Source organism: Ursus maritimus, unplaced genomic scaffold (assembly GCF_017311325.1).
Source record: "Ursus maritimus isolate PB19 unplaced genomic scaffold, ASM1731132v1 scaffold_13, whole genome shotgun sequence".
In the NCBI taxonomy this organism is placed as follows: Eukaryota; Metazoa; Chordata; class Mammalia; order Carnivora; family Ursidae; genus Ursus; species Ursus maritimus.
In genome coordinates this window covers 34747422-34775293 of record NW_024423675.1, presented here as the reverse complement: position 1 = coordinate 34775293, position 27872 = coordinate 34747422, and positions in this window count along the sequence as shown.

Here is a 27872-nt window from a genome sequence, read left to right as displayed (position 1 = left end):
ATATCTTCTTAGTGTCCATGGTAATTCACCCATCATCTCCTTCAGGGTCAACCCTCCTAAAAAATCACTGCTGGTTCTGGGCCTTTCTGCTATACCAAGAAGTCCAAAGTGAACTGCCATGTCCAAGGCCAGTGTTCTGCCATTCACTGAAACTAGGCTCGTGCTCTGATACTATCATTAGTCATCAGTTTACATGAGTTCTTAACGTCTGGAATAGTCAAGAACCAATCTATAACTATTCTCCTTTACTCTATGAATACTCAACAGAGCAATGGCATATGAACAGATTGGCAATAGAAAATGGTTTTTTACTTGGCAATCTTTCTGAGGAAGAACTTGTGAGCAAAAGACAATGGGAGACCATTTTATCTCCACTAAGACATGACACTTTCATAAGCTGATGTTGATCACCAATCTCATGAAATCTATCAGAGTTCTTGTTCCTTCATTTCCTATTTTCAGTAGTCAGACATACTGAAAGATGAGGAGAGGGTTGTGGGAAGTCCTGCGCACGCATGCTGGAGCCTTCCTACAGAAAACAAGTGGGCATTTTAGAAATGACTCTTTCCCTAAAACAGTTCTTTTTTTCAGAGAAGAGGTTACACTACATAAGACTTGAATTATTCTGCATAGGATTTAAATTTAATTAAATGGTTGCAAGAAATACTTCATAAAGCTAACTTTACCAGTCATTTTTTAAAAGAATAAAACCTGTCCATGTTGTTTCAATAAATTTTGGAAGAGAAAATTCCATGTGCTTAAATTCTTCTGTTCCCTGGTTTGATCACTTTCTATCATTCTAAACATCTGTCTTTAAAGAAAAAATAAGAACACATATTCTTTAAAGAAGCCAAAAAGATATTTTGTTATCATTGTCAGATTTATAACAGGTAAAGATATGTAATAAATGAAAAATGATTAAGCAATGCAAAGAAAATGCAGTTTGTTGGAGTGATGGAATATTGTTTTAACTTCAGTGTTTTGTGCACATTTGAATTTATTTATTTATTTATTTATTTATTTATTTATTTTTATTTATTTATTTATGAGCTAGAGCAAGAGGTAAAAAAGGCAGAGTCTATTTGGGTGAACTATCTTAGAAGAAAATGATGCTTTCCAATAGACTTCAAGAATGACTAGAAGGGAGAGAATTGACCTGAGTCGTTTTCCCAGTGCTTCAATGACCAACTCATAAAGTGAGTTTGATGGGCACTGAGGATTAGCTTTGACCCCTCTATGGCTTCACAGAGTCCAGGTCAACTTGGAGAGACTGGAAGTGTTAACAAACAGGGGAGAGCAATGAGATACAGCCCCAGTGTTCAGAAAACTGCTCTGTCTCACACAGCCAGCTAACAACAGCCTTTCACAGTTATGTTGCTTCTCTATGTCAGGGTTAAGGTCATTTTTAGGGCATGGTGAGGAAATGTGGAGGCCAGGGCTGTCTGCACCACACCTGGGCTGTAAGAAACAGGGGGTTTCAATTTCCAGCCTCTGAATACCACACAACCCAACCTTTACCTGCCTGCCCTCACCCCAATTTACAACAAATATAAAATAAAATCAGGTATTTCAGAGAAGTGGACTAGTAAGATCAAGGACGGACATTCCTGAAATGCATTAAGACCTTCAGAAAAAGGTAAGCAATAAGGGCAGAGCTTTATTATTTAGCTAGAGTCATGGTTTCCTATGTCATTTTGAGGGATAGGGGAAAGTTGGGAGGTAAAAAATGAATTTCACTTGTTCTTTTGGTATATATGGAGGCAAAAATATTGAGTTATTTATAAATATACTAGTTACTAAGGACTGATTTTGCAAATACATGCAGTTTCTTCTCATCTATACTTTATTCTTGCATTTCCTTTATAAAATGCCTGATCATGCTCCTGGAATACAAGATAGAAGCAAAGAAGTTGTGATTGAAGGGGAGACAAACAGAAGAAAGTACTTTACTTTAAGATTCTGAAGCTAGTGAACTCTTATCTCAGAGAATACAAACCTATAATTATGAAAATAGCATTAATAAAAGCTAGCATTGACTTAACACTTTTTCTGTACTGTGAGCCACTTTAACAGTAGCTTGTCAATCTCCTCTGTATACTTATTATTCGTTATTGTTATTATTGCCATTTTAATATGATGAGAAAATTGAGACAGTTTCTTCATATTTCATATGATTTTCCTACACTTACTCACAAAGTGGCCAAACGTGTTCATGGGGTTCAATAACAGCAAGTGTTACTGTCCCCTTGACAATGAAGAAAGCATGTTACTAGTAATTCTCGTGAGACCCTTGGGCTTCTCTGAGATTCTGTAAATGCAATTTTTAGATTTAGCATGCTACGCTAATTCAGAAGTCTTTTAATTGAAAGTAATAGAGAAGGACCAATGATCCTTTAGAAATACTCCATAAATTGGTGCAGTCATGGCCTGTGTAGAACAAGAAAACAGTTGTCAATGAGGCATGGTTTCAGGGGCGTGGAAGGTTTCTTGTACTCAAACATCTTCCTTTCTGAGCAAACTGCTCAAGCTTTCAAATCAGATGAAACTAGTCAGACACTAATTTTATCATAGTTATTGTGATCTTGAACTAAAGCTTCTTAATTCATCCAAGACTTGTTGTGAAGATGGAATGAGGCAATGAATGTCAGTACTTTGAATGTGATAAGTCTAATACATTTTGCTTCTTTTGTCTTCCCTTTTATTCTTTCTCTTTCCTATTATTTAACTTGTTAAATCATTTCATACTGTGAGTGATAAAAATATGGGAAAGTCTAGAACCTGCCCTTGAAAAACTCACAATCTAATATTATATTTTGTGACCTAGAAAAGGTAATGCGAGCTCTTAAACACTTTTCAGTCATTTGAGTATTTTTTCTGGCTAACAATAGAAATTAAAAGAAAAAAAAAACCCTGAGGAATCTATACAAATATTTAGCTGATACAAAATGGCATCTCATTTCACATTGTCTTAGGAAAGAAAAATTGCAATATCACAATATCGGTCAATGGTATTTATTATCTCTCCGTCTTTTCCTGTTTTTCACTGTGTTCTTACAAAGTTTCTGATAGAGAAAATCAGGAGATCTTAGAAACTGACTTTCATTTATAACCTGCTGATTCACCTAGATCAGGTTACTGGGAAGAAATCCAAATCAGACCCCCTGAGCTACCCAACACAGCATGAAGTACGCCCTGCCGCTAAATCCTGATTCCTGTGTACCTCACCCTGTCACTAAATATGATTTAGAGGAACCTTTAGAAAGTCAGGTATAAGGATTTAGTGCTTTACATGTAGGTTACAGCTGCTGGCCTGGCTTTTATAGTAACATAAGTAAGTAATTTATTAAATGGTTCGGTCATTAGATATACCAGACCTTGAAAACATTCTTGTGAAGGAGGCTAGTTTGGGTAGTGAGAAGATTAGCATTTCTCAGCAGCAAGTATTTGTGACAAGATTAATGAGGCACAGGGCAGATGGATGTGTTTCCCTCTTTGTGTCTGCTCTCCTGGTTTCCTTGCCCTTTATTTGGTTGTCTTTTCCTCTGTGGCACCTGCTGTCACTGACATGGATGAGATGCCAAAACAGCATTCCTTTACTTCAACACTATTCACACCTTCTTCTCCCCCCTTCTTTCTCCGCAGGAGTTATTCCTTTCTCCTCTTCTTGGATTGGCAAGGGCATTATTTCAGTTTCTAGAAGAAATGCCTGGCAGGCATTTTCACATTAAAAGAAATCATGGAATTAGGAACAAGATCAGAAAGTGCTTTCTTTTACATTAAAATTTTGTAATTAATTATGTGTTAATTTTCTTGAAGATTATGTATCTGTTTTAATACGTTCTGAATTTTCCTTCAGAGTTATCACCACCTCTATGGTGTCCATTATGTCTTTTAGGAGGATCTAATGTGCTTCTTGTCTTGGCCATTTGACAGAATGCTAATGTTCCCATTTTCTTTCTCATGTTGTCAGGCACCAGAGACAGACGATGTCCTGCTTTTGTGAGCTTACTTCTCTTCAAAAGATTTATAACGTGGAGACTAATAACAAGTGTACTTTCCTTTGACAAAGCCTCCAACTTTGCTTCTTGTTTGTTCTTCTTCCAGCTCAATTTCCTGATGCCTTCCAATAAATTGCCATCCTTTTTGTCCACAGAAGTACCCTGAGTGTGTCCTTTGCTTTGATAAAACACACTTCTCACATCTTATGAAAGCTAATGTAACAGAATTTCCCATTTGTGTCTGTATTATTTACCAATATATCTTTACAATGATCCCAATCACTAGTTATTTTTAGTTCAAAAGTAACAGCTAAGATATTTAAGGCTGAAGAGATGCAAAGATCTGTGGCTATCCAGTGGGCATTCCTGGGTTGGATGAGAATCTGAAAGTCTGGAAATTTGGGAGATCAGCAGAAGCACATAAAGGACTGGATTCCTATGGTTAATGAGGATGCCTCATTATATTTTTATAATTTTGTAATTTTCAGTTTGGATTTTGTTACTGACTTTATCATTCTTGATTTGACTATAAGACTTTTAATAAAAGCAATTATGTATAAATAGAAACCACAAATCCCAAGTAATAGATTATTTAATTGTAGTAATCATGCAAAACAAGCCTCTGCTTCTAAGAAAATGTCTTATTTGTCAGGCATATCTAGGAACCTCAGGCGCGCATCTGCAGATGGGGTTATTCAGAGAGTGTTCAATGAGTACTTTGGCAAAAAGCGCAAATGAGATTTCAAAATTGGGGGAGGGAAAGATTGTTTACATGGTTAAAGACTCCAGAATAGAAAAAAATAAACAAAATGTGAATAGTAAAATTTTCCCACTTACCATTACCAATGGGGCCAAAGTGCTAAAGATAAAAAACATCTGAAAGTTACACTATTATCAGTACATTGCATTGGATAAGAAAGCCAGCACCAGAGTCAAGTTTTGTGACTAAATTGCCTGTCCTTTCAGATCTCTTCATCTGTAAATTATATATAATAATTATTATTATTTTATAGAGCTATTATAAAAATTGAACGAAGTAATGTTCCTGAAGTTCTTGGAGCAATGATCATTAATAGTTAAATAAGTAACTATTAAAAAGCGCTGATGATTCTCAAGGAATGTTTAAAATAGGTAAACATAAGAAACATAAGCAATCACAGAAAACGTCTAAGAATAAGAATAGAGTAGTGTTCATAAAGATAAGCCCTGTGAGGAGCGAAAGATCAGCAGAAGGGAAGCACTTTAAAGCTACTGGGGTATGATAATTAGGAAACGAGAAAAATAGACCAATCAATTGGGGTAGGAGGGTGTGATTTTTAAAGAAATTGTGAGAAACCCCAAATTCTCAAATCCACTTTCACTCTGCCTTCCCAATGAAGTAGAATTATTTTTAAACTAGAAAAGGCAGAATAAACATTTTTAAGAGGAGATGGAAATTCAAGATAGGTCAGAGAATTGGGAAAGAGCCCCTAGCTGATTTTATGTTAGTAACATTCCTGGGTCCATTCAAGCTTAATAGAAAAAAATTTCATAATACATGTGACCCTGTCTCCTAATACAATTTGCTTTTCACACAGCTATGCCATACACAGTATTTCAATTCACCTGGAATGCTTTTCCTTAATTTTTCATTTGGAAAATGTTATTGTTTAGACAAAAATTTCCCAGCTTCCCCTGACAGATCTAATCACTCCCTGGCCACTATCCAGTCTGCGCAGGTCTCTGTTTAACATCTGAGAGCACGTATTGCAATGATAAGATTATATGTCATTAATGTCCTTTTGTCCCAATTGTGATCTTAAGAATACAGACCATCAATCTTTCTATTCCGAGATCCTAGCACAGAGTATGGCCCATGGTCAGTATTCAGCAAATGTTAATTTGATTTAATTTAAAAGAGACGAATGGGTACAGGAGCTGACTCTCGACAAGAAAAAGCTTTAGGGAATGGGATGGAATGATAACTATCTTCAATAAATGACAGATATTACATGAAAGAAGGACTAACTTCAGAGGACAGAATCATGATTAATGGGCAGAAGCTAAAATGAAATAACTTTGGCCTTGTATGGAGCTGAACTTTGTCTCAGAGTAATTCTCACCTGGAAAGGGTTATCTTGTATGGTAGCTAATTCTCTGCTAAGATATGGGCTTAAGTAGAAGCTAAGTACTCTATCTGGGATATGGTACAGCTAGATCTTGCAAAACATTAAGACTGGATTTGAAAATCTCTAACTTTCCTTATATAACTCTAAGACTCTATGATTATCCTCACAACTATTAATGAATCAGTTTGAAGACTCCAATATTGTAATAAATTTTTTTCTTTCAGAGAGACTATGCTTATCTTACCTGCCATCTTCTCCCAGGTAATAATCTCTTCTACCAGTTTATTAAACTTGTTCTTCACTGCAGAAGAATATTTTTATTAATGTTTCCCTCCCAATAAAACCTGCCACACCACAGGTACCCGTCAGAGAGACTCAGAAAACCTCTGAAACTTTATTGTGAAGTTTCCCCTGCTTTGTTTTGTAGTCTTAGCTTCGCTGGAAAAAAATAAAAAACTTAATATGTTTAGAAGACTATTAGTATAAACCTGAATAATCAGAAAGGGGCTCAGTTCTGTAGACAACAATAATAATAATTGAAGCTGGCTTCTTTAGTGTCTGGAATTCCAACTGGGACAAGCTCAAAGCTTTGGTTTATCATCACAAAAGAGCCACAGAGCCCTCAAGAGCCCTTTCTGGGATTCCAAAGAAAATCTACCAAGGCAGAAACTTTTTCTTCAAGTTTTTTTTATTAAAAGCAAATAAAGGCAAACACAAACACATTCCAATACAGAAGCACTTCTGAAGAGCCACAAATCCACAAGGTTCCAAGCCTCTGGCTAGTCCAATCTGCTGCTGTAAAGTGCTAGACATAATGTCAGCCAGCATGGGTCTGCCCCATACAATAATCAAAGACGGCTATACTACCGCAAAAATCAGGCTCTCTTCTACATTACCACTACCTTTGTTTATGTCCTCAGAGTTTGTACTTTCTTCTCTAAAAAAAAAATTGCATTGTTTCTTGCATGTTCTTGTTTGATTTTGAAGTTAATATTCTTATTCTATCTTCAGCTCTGAACTAATAGCACATATGCTTTGTTTATCTGTATGGTGGCAAGACAATTTCATGATATGCCCGCAGCTTACAAACTGATCAGTGGGGTCTGTCTTCATGGTGCCGTGACTAATGGACATCTGGAATTGTCAGTTGTGCCTTTGTGAGGTTGAGCCGTGACTTGAACTAAAGCTACAATGTGAGCAGTCATTTGAACTTCCCTGCCACTTGCTGGGTAAAAAAGCAAGAAGGAGAAGGATAATCTGTAGTATGAAGAAAATTTTTCATTCTATTAGCTTACATACCCCATCATCTGATATAATGCTTTTACCAATTTTATGCAGCTAGTCACGTAGGATAATTTTATAACTAATCAATTGAGTTATTTGTGTATTCTAAGATTTCTTCTGTTTGTTATAGTCTAAAAACTCCTCAGAGTAAAGTTTAAAGTAAAGGCAATAATACAACATATTTAATTATAGCAGTTTCTCTTTTAAGGCATTACGTGTGTATTTAAAAGAAATGATGTCAGAACACACTAGCTCAACTTCATATGAAGAGAATCAAATATATCTGCCACTCTGGAAAACAGTGTGGAGGTCCCTTAAAAAGTTAAAAATTGAGCTACCCTATAATCCAGCCATTGCACTACTGGGTATTTACCCCAAAGATACAGACGTAGTGAAGAGAAGGGCCATATGCACCCCAATGTTCATAGCAGCATTGTCCACGATAGCTAAATCGTGGAAGGAGCCGAGATGCCCTTCAACAGACGACTGGATTAAGAAGTTGTGGTCCATATATACAATGGAATATTACTCAGCTATCAGAAAGAACGAATTCTCAACATTTGCTGCAACATGGACGGCACTGGAGGAGATGATGCTAAGTGAAATAAGTCAAGCAGAGAAAGACAATTATCATACAATTTCTCTCATCTATGGAACATAAGAACTAGGAAGATCGGTAGATAAAGAAAGGGGGGGTAATCAGTAGGGGGAATGAAACATGAGAGATTATGGAGTATGAGAAACAAACTGAGGGCCTCAGAGGGGAGGGGGGCGGGGGAATGGGATAGGCCGGTGATGGGTAGTAAGGAGGGCACGTATTGCATGGTGCACTGGGTGATATACGCAACTAATGAATCATTGAACTTGCATCAGAAGCCAGGGATGTACTGTATGGTGACTAACATAATATAATAAAAAAACATTAAAAAAATATATCTGCCTGCTTCTGTCCTAGGAAATAGTGTGACAAAGCTAATAATTATAATCATATCTGACCTGTATGTAGTATTTACTGCAGACAGCTCTATTATGTACTCTTAAAATATATTAACCCATTTAATTTACATATGAGGTAGATACTATTATTATTCCCATTTTGTAAATAAATCCCTGACATCTGGAGAGCTTAAGTAATTTGCAAGGATAGTTGAAATGAACTTGAGGCTAGATGCCAGCGTGCTATTTACATATCCGAAACTTCCTAAATGATGATAGTAATGATTCAGCTTGAGTCACACATGGGCTCCTACTACCAACCACTGGGCTTCAAGTATGTTCATCAAACTGATGAGACAGTCTTAATGGAAATATATTTGTACCCTCTGGAAAAGAATTCAATCTACTGTTGTAGTTCAGACACAGTGGTGGATAATACTGGTGGGGTGGCTTTCTCAAACCTTTTAGCCCAAGATCCTGAATAAATTTCCCAGAGAGGATTCCCCCTGAGGGAGACTAAGCTAGGCATGATGAACTTGACCCAGTGACTCATTCAAACCACAGGCGAAGAGTAGACATCAAAGAGAAATACGAAGAAGAGAGGGCTATTTTCCCGGTTTGGCACCCACTGCCAGCTGGGCTCTGAAGAGCGACCAGAAGAAAGCTGCAGCATCTGCAAGAGAAGGTAGGAATAGCCCACTCAGTGTAGTGGGGTGGGGCTTATACAGCACTTTTTAGGTTTGGTGTGGTAGCGCCATGGATTTGATAGGGATGACACTGTTGGATATACTCTGGGCCTCCAAGAAATACTTGGATGAGACTTTGATGAGATGTGAAGATTCTGCTCAAACATGTTAAGGGAAAATGAGAAATTCTGGCTGAATGGAGCTCAGGAAACATTGGGTTAAGAAAGGCCAGGCAAAACATCTGGGCTTTCACATTCTAATAAAGTAAAACAAATTCAGTAAAATTTTTTCTGGAAACAAAACAAAACAAAAACAAACAAATATATATAGCATACTTCCAACCTCAAAATAAAGGACATTCCTTTAAATTAAGTTTGGTTTGTGAAAAGTCCATTCTTTATGTTCTCATTTTACCTGATGCTGTGGAACACTTCATTACAGGCTTATATAGATCCACTGAGAGGTGTCTGGAAACAGCTAATATAATGGCAGTTCTGCTGGATCATCTGGCGCATGACTTGGAAGATACAAAAATTCATTATTGCCAGTGCCAAGGGATTATCAGACTTTGAGAGAACGAATCATGTTATCTTTCATATACATAGAACTAGAGTCGATGTAAAAATGCTAATTTATTCTTTTAAAATGAGAAATACATATAAGAACTGAAATATCCACATTGGCATGAGTGTTATATTTTCTCCCCATAGTCCAACTACCTGGAAGCGTGTCAGTCTCATTGCTTTCTGCTGTACGATTTTTTTTTCTCTGAACAACTACAATTTTCCAAAATTCTTAGTTCTTTACTTTGTATTAACTCTTTTAGTCTGTATAACAAGCAAATGAGGAAACTGAGACACAACAATGTTAAAGTAAATACCCCATATTCATGCATGTAGGAATTGGCAAAGCTGAGATTCACAGCTAGACAGTTGGCTCAGAGCCCATGCTTTCATTCTCAATACTATACTTCCTTGAACTACGAGATAGTTTGAGTAAGGGAAAACCGAGTAATGAACTGATGAGAGTCTTGAACACAAAGGCAGAAGTAGTAATAAAAAGAATACAAGGAGTTGATTGTATAAATTCTTCATATATTTTGAATATTAACCCCTTATCAAATATATCCTTTGTAAATATCTTCTCAAAACCACAATGAGATTTTACCTTACACCTGTCAGAATGGCTAGAATCAAAAATATAAGAAATAACAAGTATTGGTGAGGATGTGGAGAAAAAGGAACCCCGATTCACTGTTGGTGGAAATGTAAATTGGTACAGCCACTGTGGAAACAGAATGGAGGTTCCTCAAAAAATTAAAGATAGAAATATATGATCTAATAATTCCACTACTGGATATTTATCCCCCCAAAAATACTAATTTGAAAAGATATATGCACCCTTATGTTTATTGCAGCATTATTTATAATAGTCAAGCTATGGAAGCAGCCCAAATGTCCATTCACGGATGAATGAATTAAAAAGATGTAGTGTATATACAATGGAATATTACTCAACTGTAAAAAAGGATGAGATCTTGCCTTTTATTTTATTTTATTTTATTTTTTTAAAGTTCCATGATTTATTACTTGCATATAACACCCAGTGTACCATGCAATACGTGCCCTCCTTAATACCCATCACCGGCCTATCCCATTCTCCCCTCCCCTTTGAAGCCCTCAGTTTGTTTCCCAGAGTCCATAGTCTCTCCATTTATGACAACATGGATATACCTAAAGAGTATTATGCTACATGAAATAAAGTCAGACAAAAAAAATACCATATGATTTCACTTACATGTGGAAACTAAAATACAAAGCAAATAAGTAGACAAACAAAAAGCAGAATCAGACTTGTAAATATGGAGAAAAACTGATGGTTGTCAGTGGGGAGATGGGAAAAATGGATAAAGGGGAGTGGAGATACAGGCTTCCAGTTATAGAATGAATGAGTCACAGGAATAAAAGGCACAGCGTAGGGAATATAGTCAATAGTATTGTAATAGTGTTGTGTGGTGACAGATGGTAGGCCATACTTGTGGTGAGCACAGCATAATGTATAGATTTGTTGAATCACTGTTCTGTGTACCTGAAATTAATGTAACTTCATGTGTCAACTATACTCAAAAAAAAAATTAAAAAGAGTAAAAGGAAACACAAGAAAACACAGTAGCTATAAAGGCAAAAAGCGGTTATGTGTTAAAGATATTTCTTTCATAGATTTATATTAAAGATCAGAAATAATTAATGTTCCTTAGTTAATATCTAAGGTCCCATAATGGAGACACACCAGGCAGATATGTACCCCTCAAACACTCAAGTTGATATCTAACGGACTAATAACCTATATGGATATAGTGGCATCCTGGATGCTCTGTACTAAGAGACATCCTCTAAGCTCATAGGAGCATTAACATAGGTTTACGGAATGGATATAAATATTTTAGGGCAATCATCAATATCCAGAAACTGGCCTGAGTAAGATGGGCAGACAGTGGAAAACATTTCTTATTTGATAAGCTTAACTGCAGATTCCAGAATATTGTTTTCCATCTGATGGTTATAGCTGTCCAAAAATTAGACTACAACAACCAGCATTCACTGGTTTTATTTTAGAGGATCTAAGAGCAAATGTTACAACAGCATTGAACAGCAATGTTTGAATGTTTGCATAACCAAAACACTGGCAAGGAACCATTCTAAATGTGATCTCTGAATTTCTTTCTCATTTCTGATAAAGCCAATTTTGTTCTCTAACTTGCCACCATGTTGTCAAGATCCTTTTGTCAAGAGAAGAAGTTCTATTCTCATGTCTTCTGTACTAAATACCTAGTGATCTGGTCCCATTACATGAAAATTAAACAAAAGCTGACAGGCATGGGTAAATTTTATTGAGACTAAGAGTGGTTATTTGCTTTTATTCATTCATTCCCTCCTTTAACAAGTATTTATTTACACCATATGCCAGGTACAGCTCTTGCCCAAATTCACTCAGCTAGTGAATGACTGAGTCAAATATGCCTGACTCCAAAACCCAAGCTCTTTCCACTCCACCATATTAAATTAAAAGGGTACCTTTGAAAAAAATTTAAAATAGCACAATGAACTGAGTAAAATAGTAAAAGACTTACTACTTAAAACAATCATATTCTCACAAAACCACATGCAAACAATGTCCCATATTCCATACATTTATTTTACTCTCCTGCTGGCCAACACCACAATCCTTCAGATTAGAAGATTTGGCTGCACTACAGAATACACACTGGAAGTCAAGCAACACCCAAAGCTCCATTAAGGTCATTATTCTTGTGGATTTCTTTTCCTCCCACAGGGACAGGCATATCAATTTTTCTATATGTTTTGAAGAGCTTAGCCACATGATTTTAATCATTTCTCCCAGGTGGCTCTTAGAACTTGCATGGTGGCCCTATATATTATCCAACCAAAGACAGGTTCCAGTGTGGTTTGATGAATGAGCAGGAGACCAAAATCAGAGATCTGAAATTCTCTTCCCCAAGGAGTAATAGTTTCACCTTCTACTGCTTGGGGATCCTAGGGAATCTGAATATTGGAAAACAGTGTAACTTAAGGTTTTGAGCTGGACCACAATTTGAGATCACCTAATATTTTTTTAGCTATTTTCACAAATGTTCTGGTTTGGATAAAACCTAAGCTATGTTTTTCTAAGTATCTCTCTTTTCAATTTTTAAATTTTTGTGTATTTTAGTGGAAATTTAATCTGCTTAATATTAATTTATTTACAGTTAACTCATCAAAATGTATTTAATAAAAACATATTTCCCAATTGGCTTTATAATAAACTTTTTTATGAACGTTAGAATGAACACACACACACACACACACACGACAAATTCTCATGCCAGGAAATAAAACAAAAAGAAAATACACAGCACCAAGAAGTTCAGGTTGGGTTCAGATCTCAAAAGCCACAGGTTCCAAATAATTCTAAACTTGGATGATGGTTTTTTCCATCCAAGAATGTGTCCCACATGTCACTGAATGGTGCAACCACATTAACCACAAGTTTAACCTAGTTCTCTTGTACTTTTTAATTGACTTCAGCCCAAATCTTTTCAAAATGTAGACTTAATTGAACTTCTCTAAAATATTGTAATTAAAATGCATTTTTCTTCTGACCACTGGCATGTGAGGCAATGTCAATCATCTTTCCCTGGTATCAAGAAATCTCTCTCTTTTTCTTCACTTCCAGGCAATATAGCTATGCAATTCTTTTTCTGGGATGATATTCTCTTATCTTTTCTAATATATCTTCCTATCAGCATGCCTCCAAAATCTTTGATCACTGTGAATGATACTCATCAAATATTATCCAACCACTGTTGTAAGTAAAGTGCTTATTTTAACAAAAGTTAGCTCAACAGGGGTGCCTGGGTGGCTCAGCTGGCTAAGTGGCTGCCTTCAGCTCAGGTCATGATCCCAGGGTCCTGGGGTCGAGTCCCACATCGGGCTCCCTGCTCAGCAGGGAGCCTGCTTCTCTCTCTGCCTGTTCTGCCTGCTGCAACCCCCCTTGTGCTCTCTCCCTCTCTGACAAATAAATAAATAAAATCTTAAAAAAAAAAAAGACCTTTAAAAAAAAAGTTAGTTCAAAAAATACATACAAATTGTCTACTATGGCTTGGTCATCTGTCAGCTAAGATAATTCATTGAATGATGTGAAAACAATTATGCAAAATATAATAAGTCAGAGTTGAAAATTTATAGTATTAATAATACTGCATCTCCCTCCATGGCCATAATAGACATTTTAATCAATCAGGTGTATTTTCTTGCTGATCTCATGCATGAGCTCTGGATTTTTCTCAACTGTATTCCGGAAAGCCTCCACTAAACCACCAGAGTTGGTATAGCAAATATTACCTATACTCTATTTTCTTACTATATGCAATTATTCTGAGTGATCTTCAACTCTTAACTGTGGGTGTGTTGCTGGGGTGCTGTGATAATAATTCATATGAGATTGTTTTTTGTGGCTGGGTGTTCCCATCATATGCCTCTGCAGTCCTTCTCTTTAGTACATGTTTCCCAAACACTGTGCTTACCAGATCTTGCCTTGTTTGTTTCTTTTTCTCATACTTAAGATTAGGAAAAGCAGAACCTGAAACAATGTCTATCCAATGAAATGAAAGTTTAAGTCTGTCATATTTAATAAATAGTGAATATGGTGTGCTAGAAAGACTAAAGCATTAAGTGGCAAGACTGGGATCACTTACTCCTAATTCTCCACCTGTCTCCAGCTCTCTGACCTTGGCCAAACCATTTATTCATTCACCTATTCATCAGACTAATACTTGGAAGCAATATCTATGTGTCAGGCACTCTTCAAAGGCCTTCGTTGACCCATCTGAAAAAATGGGGAGCATATACTTCTTTCAGCTAAGATGTAGATAGGACCCAAGCTACTATGGTGTTTTGATTCTTGGTTTTTTAGAGAGGTTATTGTTTTGCACTAATGTAGAACCAGTAAATTAAGTCAACTAGGAAATTAACCTTCATTATACTTACAGCCATGTTCTAGAAATGATCCAAGAGAACATTTTGACCACTACAATATCCAGTTCCTACTTTTTCTTCTTTCCTCTTCCCTTTTAATGTCTTCTCATATTGGATTTACTTCTCTGCTCTAACCTGAACTAAACTCCAGAAATACCAGGTTCTCTCCAAAGTTGTTCATTTTTTTTCTCACCTCTAAATGATTTATCATCTCTATTCTTCAAAGTAACAAATCCTTTCAGGTAATTAGGTTTGCATTGGATTATATTACGCCTTCCAGGCTGCCCAGTTGTGGGGGGGGGGGAGCAGTGAGGAAGGGAGAAAAGTAAAAAAAAAAAAATCATTTGTACATACAAGGCATATTTCAATGAATTAACAATTAGAAAAATAAAACTACCTTACCACATTTTGTCAAAGACAATATCAAAGCTGTCACATAAAATCTACAGTTAATAAAATATGACATTTCAGAATGCATGAGATATAGTAGAAAAAGTGGTTAAGCACTTCCTACAATAATAAGTAAAAAAGAATGAAAAGAAATAAATCAAGAACTTAGTTAAGTAAAATAGAAAAGTAACAAAAACCAATGACCTAAAGAAATTGAAGAAAAACCATAGGGTAGCTTGAAGAACATCAGTGAATGAATTAGTATAAAAAATATATCATCATGCCTAATGTTCGAATTCTAGAACTGTAGTGTCCAATATAGCACACTAGCCACATTTGCTAATTTAAATTTGTGTTCAAATTAGTTAAAATTCAATAAAATTAGATATTCAGTATCACTAGCCAAATTTTTAGTGCTCAGTAGTCACATGCAGTTAGTAGTTACCATATTGTATAAACATACATAGAACATTGCCATCATTGCATGAAGTCTTATGACAGTGCTGCTCTAGAATCAGAAACAATATAAAAGAACTCACTAACGTAAGGATTAACTAACACTGTTCTAGTAAACGCAACTAAAAAGGAAAAATAGAGAATATATAGTCTTTAAAGAAAAATTGAAATTATATTACATTGAAATATAATGTCATAACAGAAAATTCCAAGGCATTCATTCAGGAAACTATAACCAAGAATAAGAGAATTCAGTAGGTTGGCTGAGTATAATATCAACATACCAAAATTAATAGCCTTCTTACATGGAAACCACTCTCCATTGCAAAACATAATAAAAGAGTAAAGAACCCATTAAAAATAACGACATAAAAGATATAAATAAATAAATTTAATAAATTTAGCAAGAAATATGTGAGGATATTACTAAAGAATATTTGTGGAAATACACATTCTGTTCTTTGATAGGAAGACTTCAAATTTATATAAGATTTTTTCACATCCCAATAAAAGTACTGAATCGATTATCTTAATTTTAAAATACATTAAAAAAGATTAAACTAAATGACTCCATAATTTTTATGGCAAAATAAATGTGCAGGAATAAGCAGAAAATGTCTGAAAGAAGAGAAAATAAAATACAGTAGCTTTAACAGATAACAAACTATAATGTAAAGCTTTACTAATTAAAGTAGGATTCATGCTGGAATATCAATATACAAATATATCAATGTAATAGAATAGAATATCTCAATATAACCCAAATTTGTATCAGGATTTATAAAATTATATAGATAGTATTTGCAATCTTTGGTCAAAAATGGATCACTGAATCAATTTGCTGGGAAAAATAGAATCCATATTAAAATACATTTATTCACTCCCTCAAACCTATACCGAATAAATTTCAGGTGAGTCCAGGTATTAAACATAAAATTTGAAACTATAAAACCGTTGGGTCTCAATATGAGACAGATATATCTAGTTGATATACAATATGTAGCAGCCATAGATAAAAATATTGATAATTTGTTTACATAATTTTTAATATGCAAGAAACAAATGGGATATTTGAAAGCAAAAGACAAACAATTACCTGGGAAGTATATGCAATATATATAACAGAGTATGTAAACATATTCTATTCCCAGTAAGGAAAGACCCAACATTCTAGTGGAATTGAGTCTCAAAGGACAGTCCAAGAAACATTCTGCAATTTTGGATGCATGACAGTTGTTCAAAGTCATTCTGAAAACAGGAAATGCAGATTATGCAGAGAATATCATACAATTTTATACATATCATCTTGATAAAGATCACACAGATTAATTATAAATAAACTATTAGGATTGGGTAGATGGAACTGGCACTCTCGAGTATTGTAATCATTATTGTAAAATAAGCAACCTCTTATGCAAGCATTTTCGTACCCTCTGTCAAAATGCACATATCCCTCCACCCACCAATTCCACTTTTGGCATCCTACCAATATACTCATACTTGTACTCTAAACAGTATTCAATTATTAACAGCATTGGTTGTGATAAATAAAGAATGAAAATAACCTAAATACCCAACAATAAGAATTGGTCCTATAAATTATGGTTCATCTACAAAATTAGATAGCCATTAAAAAGAATGAGGCAGATCTATATACTGATAGAGAATGATTTCTAAGATATATTACTGCACAAAAAATAATCAAAGGGCAGAGCCATCTATATAGAAGTTATCTATAAGTTTCGTGAAAATGGTTTGTACAGACAGAATATTCTATAAATACTCACAAGACCCTGTTAAGAGCGGTTGCCCCTGGGACAAAAAGTAGGAGGCATGGGGTAAACGGGAAATTTAGTTTTTCAGTATAAAATCCACTGTGGTATTTGATTAAAAAATTTTTAGTTTATGTGTTACCTAGTCAAAATTAAATAGATGAAACTATTTAAATATATTCTGTTCTGAAATTTTATTGAGACTGTAGAAAGGAAGGGGTTTCATTTTTCATCTTGAACTAGTAGCTTCTATTTCCTCCTAAATAATAAGAAACAACAACAGTCTATTTAAAAATTGAGATAAAGTGATAATATATATTCATGAATCTGCCTCAGCTTTATTTTGCCCTTTTTTCCTACTCCTTGGGGATTCCTACCCCTTCTCTCACTATCCCCTATCTAAGAAGATAACATTATGCTAAACGGGACAAATCACCTGTTACCATAAGCATCGATTAATATTGTTCTAACCAATGTAATTAGAAAAGATGAATAAATAGAAGGTGGTCTCCTACAAGTTGATTTAATGAGTCTGTATTTCTGTTATTTGTCCTCTCTTTGGTGAATTCTAGTATCGCTTAATTCAAAATGTCAAATGTAATTCTTTATACTCCACTTTCTGACCTAGGCATTCCCTTCCCATGACAGGTATAGAGTTAACTAGACAAAGTGTGCAGCTCTGTAAGTGCAACTTGCGGGACTTGGGGGATTGTATAAATCTAGCTACAGCCCAGGGGTCTGAATTCTGACCGGCCCATTCAAGATATCCTGTCTTGGTGGTTCAGTCAGTGCCTTGGAACCCCTCATACTGAGAAATCCTATAGGAAGCAAAGCTTATGCTCCTTTTTGATAAGCTGCTCAGAGATACTACTAGTTGGCAATGCCCAGGAGAAGCCAGAATGAAGGGGTAGAAGGGATTGAGAGCCCTGTGAGCAATGGACCTTCTAAGGTCCATTGGAAAAGAGTCATTGTTGCTATTGTTTTTTATTTATTTATTTAATATATTATTTAGCATTATTTAGCATTTATTTCTTTTTCTTTTTTTAGCATTTATTTCTTAGCATACGTGAACAGTAATTCAAGTAAGGACAAGAACTGAGCAATACGTATTAGAAAATGAGCTGGTTTTTGGTTTTGGTTTTGGTTTTGGGTTTTTTTGTTTTTTGTTTTTTTGGGGTTTTTTTGTTTTGTTTTGTTTTTTTGTTTTTTCTTTTTTTTTTTTTGGTCACTGAAAACATCGAATAGAAAACTAGCAGGAATGAGGTAAATAATAAAACTATGAGAGTAAAAATTTCATTACATAATATTTCAAATTTCTAATCCTGTCTGCATATTTGTTTCCGCATCGTAAGAACTGTAACAAAGCATGCACCTTCGTATTTTCAGTAGCAAGATGGAAGTAAAAAGAGCAGAAATGAAGCAGATTGAGAACACTGACAGCAGAAATGCCTAGCACAAGGGTTAATACTAGAGTCAGAAACAGGCCAAAACAAAATATTCAACATTAACTTGAGACCCTCAGCAGGGATGGAGCAAGGAATGAGAGCAACTATTTCTCCTCACAATCTTCATAGCAGCATTTTCATAGACTTTTTCACTGACACATGGTTGTTAAGATACAAAAGATATTGCAAGAAGTGGTGTGAGAGCACAATCAATTGTTCAACGATGAATCAAAACATCAGTGGTCAAATCAAGAAACACGTAGCTGGGACTCAAAGGCAAGTACCTGTTTTGTTGCTCGCTTTCCAGTCAGAACATTTCAGACCCACCCTATAGCTTGATCCTAACTTTGTTGGAACCAGGCTATTTCTGACACTCAATCTAGATAAAGGCCAGCTCAAGAGCTTGTTTGCAAATTAGAGAAGAGCACTAACAGGAAAAAAAAAATGAAGAGAGAAGCTAGGGGAACTAAGAAACTATGCAGGAGTTATGGAAGTATTTGTGATTTGCACAAATCACAGTCATTAATATCAGGATATCTAGTAAGACCTCTGGCCCAATGAATTCAGCTTACCAGGCTTGAACACATACCTGGGCTCCACACTTTCCAAAAATGATAATGCTAATCAACAAATGAATGACAAAAATGATTGGTTCCTTAATTTCACATTTTTATTGTGTAAAACTCGGTATAAAAGAATATAGGTACTATTTAAGTCATGATGCATTTATAAAACAAACACTTGTGAGCACATCACCACATAAAACCTGGAAAATTCAGTACCATTAAATCTACCATTATACGCCTTCACTCTTAATGGCCCTGACTCTCCAAAACCAACATAACTTACCAAGATTCTGAATTTATTATTTCTTCATTTTTTTGTATTTAATTGTTTTCTCACACGTATAAACTAGTAAAGCTCTTGTTTTTGTCCTTTTAAAAATGAGAGTGAACATAGTCTTCTAGAAGTTGCTTTTCTTTCACATTATGTTTTAAACTTCATCCATGCTATTGTGGGTAGCTAGAGTTCATTTTTACTATTGCATAATATTTCATTGTGTGACTAGTTCGCAATTTATTTCTTCATTATTTCTTGATGAATATTTGTGCTAATTTCTATTTTTTAATATTATAAATATTTCCATAAACTTTCTTGTACACTTAGGGTACATGTGAAAAATTTTTCTCGACTCTATACTTGTGATAGTCAGTTTTATGGGTCAATTTGGCTAGGATATAGTCCCCAGATATTAAGACTTTAATCTAGGTGTTGCTGTGAAGATATTTTGTAGATATGATTAACATCCCGCAATCAGCTGACTTTAAGTACATTATCCTCAATACTTTAGGTGGTCCAGATCCAATCATTTGAAAGGCCTTAAGAGCAGAAATGAGGTTTTTCTAAAGGAAAAGAAATTCCACCTGTGGAATGTAGCTACAGCTCGTGCCCAAAAATTTCTAGCTTACCTTTCCTGATGGCCTGCCCTATGGATTTTGGACTTATTTTTGGTCAACTCCCATAATCACATAAGCCAACACATAGACAAACAAACAAAAGTGTATTGGGGAAGAGTGGACAGGTGTGTCTATTTTTCCTACAGGTTCTATTTCTTTGGTAGAATCCTACTGATAGAATATTTATGAGTGGAGTTCCTTTATATTATTATTATTATATATGTACTAGAATATAAATATAATATTAATATTGTTACTATAATATTATGAATGTAGAGTATACCATGATTCAACTTCACTATATAATGCCCAACTCTTTTCCACAGTAGTTATATCAATTTTCATTCCTGAAGTATACTACGGTTTCCATTGTTCCTCATCTTTTGCAAACCTTTGACAAAAATGTCTTACCTTTGTGCCTCTAGAGAGTATTAAATGGCATCTTCACATATTTTAAATAATTCTAAATAATTTAAAACCCTTGTTACATAATGCGTCGTTATTTTTTTAATGGTTATTAACCAAAGGTCATAAATTTGCTTATAGTCTTTTCTTTTGTAGCTAGTACATTTTATGCTTTGCTTGGGAACTCTTACTGTATCATGATGTTATAAAGATACTTTCCCACCTTTTCCTCAAAATTAAAAAAAATCTTTTTTAATCAGTCAGAAATTGATATTTGTGTATGATCTGAGGTGGTGTTCCAATTTATTTTTTTCCATACAAATAATCAGCTGTCCAGCACAGGTATTTCATGGTTCCTGCTTTCCCCTGTCACTTGCAATGCTGATTCTGCCATATATTCATTTCCATAGATGAATGGATCTATTCCTGGGCTCTCTATTCTGTTTTATTGGTCATTTTTGAAGCTTATTCCGATTCGTAATGATGAACCTTAATATCTGGTTAGACAATTCCCCCCAACATGATTACTCTTTTTTCCATATTTTGACCATTCTTGGGCCCCTAAACTTCTTCATAAATTTTAAATCTGTATGTCAAATTCTTTAAAAAAAATCCAACTTTGATTTGTATCATAGTTGCCCTTCTCCCATGTACCAATTTGAAGAGAACTGATATTTTTTTTAAGATACTGAGTCTTCCATTAACATGGTAGAAATAGCCACTGATCTAAGTCTTCTTCAGCATCTTGATTCTCATTGCCATCTGTTCTTTTCACCCTTACTAATTTTCAATTTTTAGTGAGAAAATCCATGATTAAAAATTATGTTTGATGTAACTACGTCAGTCTCTAGTTACAGATTAGTGGGAGGGTATCTAAACTATTGTATTGTTGGAATCAAATGTACAATTCCTATCTATCAGGTTAACTCAAAAGTCATAATAATCTGTTGGCAAATTTTTGTTTTAAAAAAAGGAGGAACATCAAACTGAGGGCTTCAGAGGGAAGGGGGGGACTGGGCTAGGCTGGTGATGGGTATTAAGGAGGGCACATATTGCATGGTGCACTGGGGGTTATGTGCAAATAATGAATCATGGAACATCGCATCAAAAACTGGGGATGTACTGTATGGTGACTAATATAACAAAATAAAAATTATTAAAAAAAAAAAGGAGGAACATGCTCTATGCCTGAACCCAGGACTTAATGATTAAAGAAAGATTAAAAAAAGAAGTAAGTAAGTAAATAAACTTTAAACATGTCAGGTCCTAAATCAAAAGAACTACAGAGATGAATGAAACTTTCCAGGAAAATCCAGAAGTCCTCCAATTTAACCTTCCCATTGATACAATAATTCCTTTGAAAGCTTACTACAGATGGCTTTCCAACATCTCTAAAAACATTTTACAATGATGTTCAATTTGAATTCTAGAACTATATTTGAAAGATGTTTTTAAAATATTTGAACCATATTCCTTTTCTTGCTAAATTTATTAATGTAATACAATTTTCCAAAATAAGTGAAAACACAATTGAACATTTGCCTAAGCCTTCGATATTACAATAATGATGACACCATATAGATACCGTGCCAACACAGTATATCATTTAAGAAACAGAGCACAACTGCATCTTATTTAAAAATTGGAAGATGCTTTCTCATTTCTTGAAGTTGTGTTTCAAATCAATCAGCATATGAACAGTACACTTGGGACTAGCAAAAGCTTTAAGACTACCCCTCTTAGAGAACCTTACTACAAGACTATGAGAAACATAAACAGAAAAAAAAAATCTCTAATTTGGAAATGATTTGATACATTTTATATTAAGTAGGAAGAAATGGAAGTTTCTAATTAGAAATGGCATCTGTTTATTTAATATCCTACGTGAAGGGGAACTATGGAAACACATCTGGTGCTTCCACTGCCTGTGTAATAATCAGTATACCCTGACTCTAAAGAACAGCAGAAGAAAATCTGAGAGTATAGACTGGAAAGTAATATGATCCCTCTACTATCAGCTAAAATCTCAGGCCTGTTACCCTTCTTAAAGTGGTGTTTGAGGAGCGTTACAGAAGATCTGATGCTCAACTGAATTTCACCTACTTGTCCATATTTCTTACAGTTAGTCACAAGCATGTGACCAAGCTTGGACAATAAAAAGATAGTGGAAGGTATACCTGTAACTTTCAGATTAAGGAACTGAAAATCCCACCAGTGATTCTCTTACATTTCTTTCCCCCCTCCGCAACAATCAAAGATGCTACGGGTTTCAGAAGGTGCTACTTCAAAATGATAGAGCCTCTGTAATCATAGGATACTACATGCAACTATGCAGACCAAGTTCTGTCTATGCGAGTGAGTATATGATAAAGCACTGAGAGTTGGGGTTAATTTGTTATAACAACAAACTCTAGTCTATCCTGATTAATACTGAGCAACTGCTAGATCTAGTATTACCTTTTACAAATCAAAAAATAACCAAAGTTTTCAAAATTTTGGTGAGTCCTACAAATTAACAAAAAAACTAGAAATTTTGCCTTTTTCCCCCTAAGTGGATATAATCCTATAATCCCATAAAAAGGATTAAATTCTAATTTATGAGCTCTACTTCTCTACCAGTACTAAGATCCTCACTTAGTCCATTATGTCCAGTAAAACATATATACTAACTATTGTTTTTGAAGAATTACTGACTCAGTGGGAGCAAAAGACTCAGACACATAGCCTAATGAACAAAGCAAGGCAGAGTGGGGTCCTTGGGTGAAACGGGTCTTTGCCATGCTTAAAGAAACTGAGAGATGTAAGTTTTCTGTACTGCCCTAGACTCTGCCCTGATGGTTCTTATCCATTGCACCTCTGTAACCTCCTATCTGATCCCTCTGGCTGTAGTCCCCTCATTCACCCTTTCCCAGCCATTGTGGAATTTGTCACAGCCATTGTGGTAAAGCCAAAAAGGCACAATATGTACCTGTTACTGCATGCAATTGACCACACATCAAAATCTTACATAAGGTAAATGGACACAGTTATGCTCCTGTACCCCCTCATCTCCATCATAGTACCCTGTTTATTTCATTGTTTGTTTTGCCTTTCTTGCTAAAGGGCTGGTCTAAAAGTGGATGTGCTGTCACTTGGACCAGCACACCCATAATATCCAGGTTCTGATTTTAGAGATTTCAAATCATTACTATTAGTAGACATGAAAGTAATTATTTCTTACTGAGCAGTTTAATAGATGTTGAGACTATGCAGAAGAATGCGAAACCACAAGGGAATTCTGATATAATTAATGTAAATGGAAATCAGTAAAAGATATTAAAATATAAGGTAGACTTGCCTTAGGCAGTAAAATACCTAATGAGTGCTGTGGCGATAACAAACTACAGGATTTGACTTCCTGACAAATACTGAGCTCCAAGGAGCAAGACTTAAGCAGGACCTGAGGACATGAGGCCTTGTAAAAAGATAAAGAAAGAAAATATTTGGAAAAGCGTGTAAGCAACCATCCGTATGATACAGGATAGATTACCAGTAGACAATTAACCAATTTACCTAACAGTAAAGTTGAACCGAGTAAACACTTCCTGTTGGAGAGGAAGCATCAAGAACCAATGGAGCACTTTAGCTAGCATCACTCAATAGAGTTGGCAATACTCTACATCAGATAGTTATTGAGTATCTATTTTGTAAAATATTTTATGATTAAAATGTTATTTTCATTTATATAATGTGCAATAATTATTGTTTTCATATAAATTATATTAACTCACAGTAAATCAGTTAAGAAGATCAGCATTTTCTAGATAAGAATGTTAATCCATGTTCAAGATCACCCGTCAATAAATTGCAGACCTGTGAGAGTGAACCAGAATATTAGACACTAATTCAGTGACCTTTTACTACCCCACATCTGCCTCCCAGTAAGTAGCAGTGAATATTCATTTCACTTCAGATATTATAAAGTACCTCTGTTCAGAATGAATGTAACAGTCATAGCATTTGCTTAGGTGATACGTTTGTATTTTCAAACTAGTTGAAAGTATGGCAGCTCTCAGTATGGCAGAAACAGTGCCATTAAATTTTACAAAATTTCTTATAGGGGAAAAAAAAAAGAAGAGAAAAAAAAATGAATTTAACCTCTGCAGAAAAATTTGTGATCAGAAGTTGAAATGCTAGAAATCAAGCCTTTCAGTTTTCATTAATTTAAAAAAGTGTGAGGATATGAATGCTGAATGAAAACTATGAATTTTATGAGGAAAGATAACTCAGGATTCTCATGTTATGGAGTTAGCCTGTAAGAAATTGAGTTGATGTCAAGAGTATAATTATATAATACAAAGGTATTATGCTATGTGGGTTTTTGTTTTCTTTTGGACAGCTCAAGCTTCAGATTTCTGTTTTATTTTTGTTTTTGTTTTTATCACCTATGATAATTATACATTGAATTTACCAAACTTTTCACTTGTACCAATCTTAAGGGTCAAATTTTGGTCAATATTTTACTATTTGACATTTGAATTATTATTATAAAGGAAATCCCATTATTTCCCATAGAAATCTATAAAATCAATCAATTTTGAAAAATTTAAAGAAGAAAATGCACCAAATGGCAAATTTTATCAGCCAAGATATGAAGATACAAAATAATCACAAATAGATACTGCTCTAATCAAATAGGGAGTTGCCACAAATATTTATATTGCTGGTGACATTTATTCCCTCACAGTTTTCTAAAAATTATTGCAGTCTTTTTTACAAAAAATTAGAAAAAAACTGAAAAATTGACACATTCAACTTTCTTCACTGAATATTATTTTAATACTAATGTGAACATTTTGTTTTATGTACAAACACTTTTCTTTAGGGTGCATTAAAAAAAAAAAAAACCCTGAAGAATTCTGTATCTGTTTCACTGGTGATGACAAGTATGTTAATTGCTTGCAGATAACATCTGTTCTAGTGAAATCAAGACGCAGAGGCAGTGTTGGATCTGTGGGGCTAGCAGCTTTCTAAAGCTTTGTCTGGGAGACCCACTGCATACATTTCAGACTCTCTGGGCAGCTGGAGGGCTTTTGAGCTTTTTTGAGAACTTTCCAGCAACTGAAATAAAATCTGCCAGGAATCCTGGGTCATCGAAATGTCTCCTTTCGAGCAGTGGACTCACCTTTGAAGCTCCAAGATATCCACTGACCATGACGCCTGAGTGTGCTCTGGCTGAAGCAAGTTCAGGGTGAGCTGCTGACCGCCTGCATGCAAGAGCGGGCCTCTGACTTCCTTCTCTGTTTACAGAGCAGGGTGAAGGGCCTCTCTGGAGGGAATAGCAGAGCCTGGTCAATATAATGTCAGATATAAAGGGCCCTTATGCTCAACAGGCCACGTTTACAATTTTGCAGGGTTCATGGACTACAATTGCTTACCAGATGTGCCTATGGAATTGGCTAACCATGGCATCATGATGGCTCTGGTCCCAACTTTTTCCAGGCTCCGTATGTTTGTTTCTCCTTTAAGCTATGAGTTCGGTCAACTATGATGTACTGTTCCTAGAAGAGCCAGTGCTACTCACCTGTGGATCCGTCATGCTGCCTTGCGCCCTTCTGGAGACACAAGGAGTGAAGTCTGGAGTGTCCAGAATCATACTCAGTTTTTGCAGACCCAGCTGACTATATATATTAATAGGGGATCTCATCAGGTCTGCAGGTAGGCTTACAGTGGCGTAGTTCAAGAAATTAAAATTGTTACAGGTTATATAGTTGAGAAAAACTGAAACCAGAGAGATGGCTGGAAACACGAAGTCAGTAAGCATGTGAGATACCTGACAAAAAGATCAGAGATGAAATTCCACAAATTTGAAAAGTGAATGCAGGGAGAATAGAGATATTACATATGACATGTGGTACTATAGTACGAAATTCTATTTTTAAAATTTCACTCAAAAATTTAATTCCTTATTGCCAATGTGAGTTTTTAAATATATTTTCCTGTGTTTTAACACATCCCACTTGTATAAAAGCTAATGACATAGTAGCTTAAAATAAATACATACGTACATAAGTACATAAATAAGCCCTTTTCACTAGTTCATCTGAGGACACTTCCTATGTACAACATGTAGCAATATTACAGCAAAGTCATGATGGAAAGTATACTTCCTTAGCTATAGAAACTCCACTCTTTCAGGTTTTCCTGACATTGCTCTGAACTCCCAGGAGATTAAAAAAGGCATTCTTACAAACTTGAAGACACTGTATAAGATATATCTGTCAAAGGAAAGCGTAGACATAAGTATCAATAAGGTTAAATAATTATGTTCTCAGGACTATAGTTCCAGAACACTTACTATTGAACAAATAGTTAAATTGATTGACCAAGAGGTAGACTGTACAGTTTTTGTCAGCACAGATGGTAGTAAAAAAATCAGCTTCTGTTGACTGTTTTTCAGTAGTCTACTTTCTATACTCTACAATAAAAGTAAGTTTTATTTTCTCCAAACTTATCCAGCATCAAACTACAACTTTCTGGCAATCCAAGATTGTATTCATAAGATACAACAGAAAATCTGATTTTTTAATGAGTAATTTTTAAAACTTGAGTAGCATTTATTTAAACTTAGAATTTTAAAACTCTTCAGAAGCCTGATTTATAAATATAGCTATACGTTTTTTACGAAAATAGATATAGATTACAAATAAATATACAGACACATACATGGTCATAGAAACTTACCCTTTGCTTCTTATTGGGTGCTAGCAATCGCATATAAAACACAGTTGTTAGTTTTCTGAAGAATATATTTATTTGTATTTTTCTGGATAGAACACCTTAAAATTATGCATAGGTTCATCACTACCACACCAGACTGGAGATAGTGAAGCACTTGGGATTCTTGCCATCATCGTTCTATGCTGCGAATTATTGTTTCTCTACCTTGTTGATATAATCAACAGAAACTATGAGGTTTTCCAAGATGGTCATTTTCAACAGCTAGAAAAATTGCTTCGTCCATTTATACTATTATTTACTGATGACTCTTCAGTGCTTATATAGATAATATTCTTGTTCTCTTCCTATCAATCATCAAAATTATTTTGAAATTTTATTACTTCTTTAAAAGGAGAGTAAGAGCAGGAATAATTTGATAGAAATTTAAGAAAGGCTACATTTATGAAATATTACATGTTGGAATAATTGGATAATATAAGACATTTGCTTTATATCTTGATAAAATCATCCTTGTTTTCCTTATCAACATAGATGAGTGAAAGTTTACAGTTGACATTTTTTTGACAGAATGATTTTAAAGGAAGAACTAAACTGCCAAAAATTTCAGACCAGCAAACTAAATTGAAACATAAAAGAAAAAAAAGTAAATATTGACAATATGTTTAATCACTGAAATTCTCA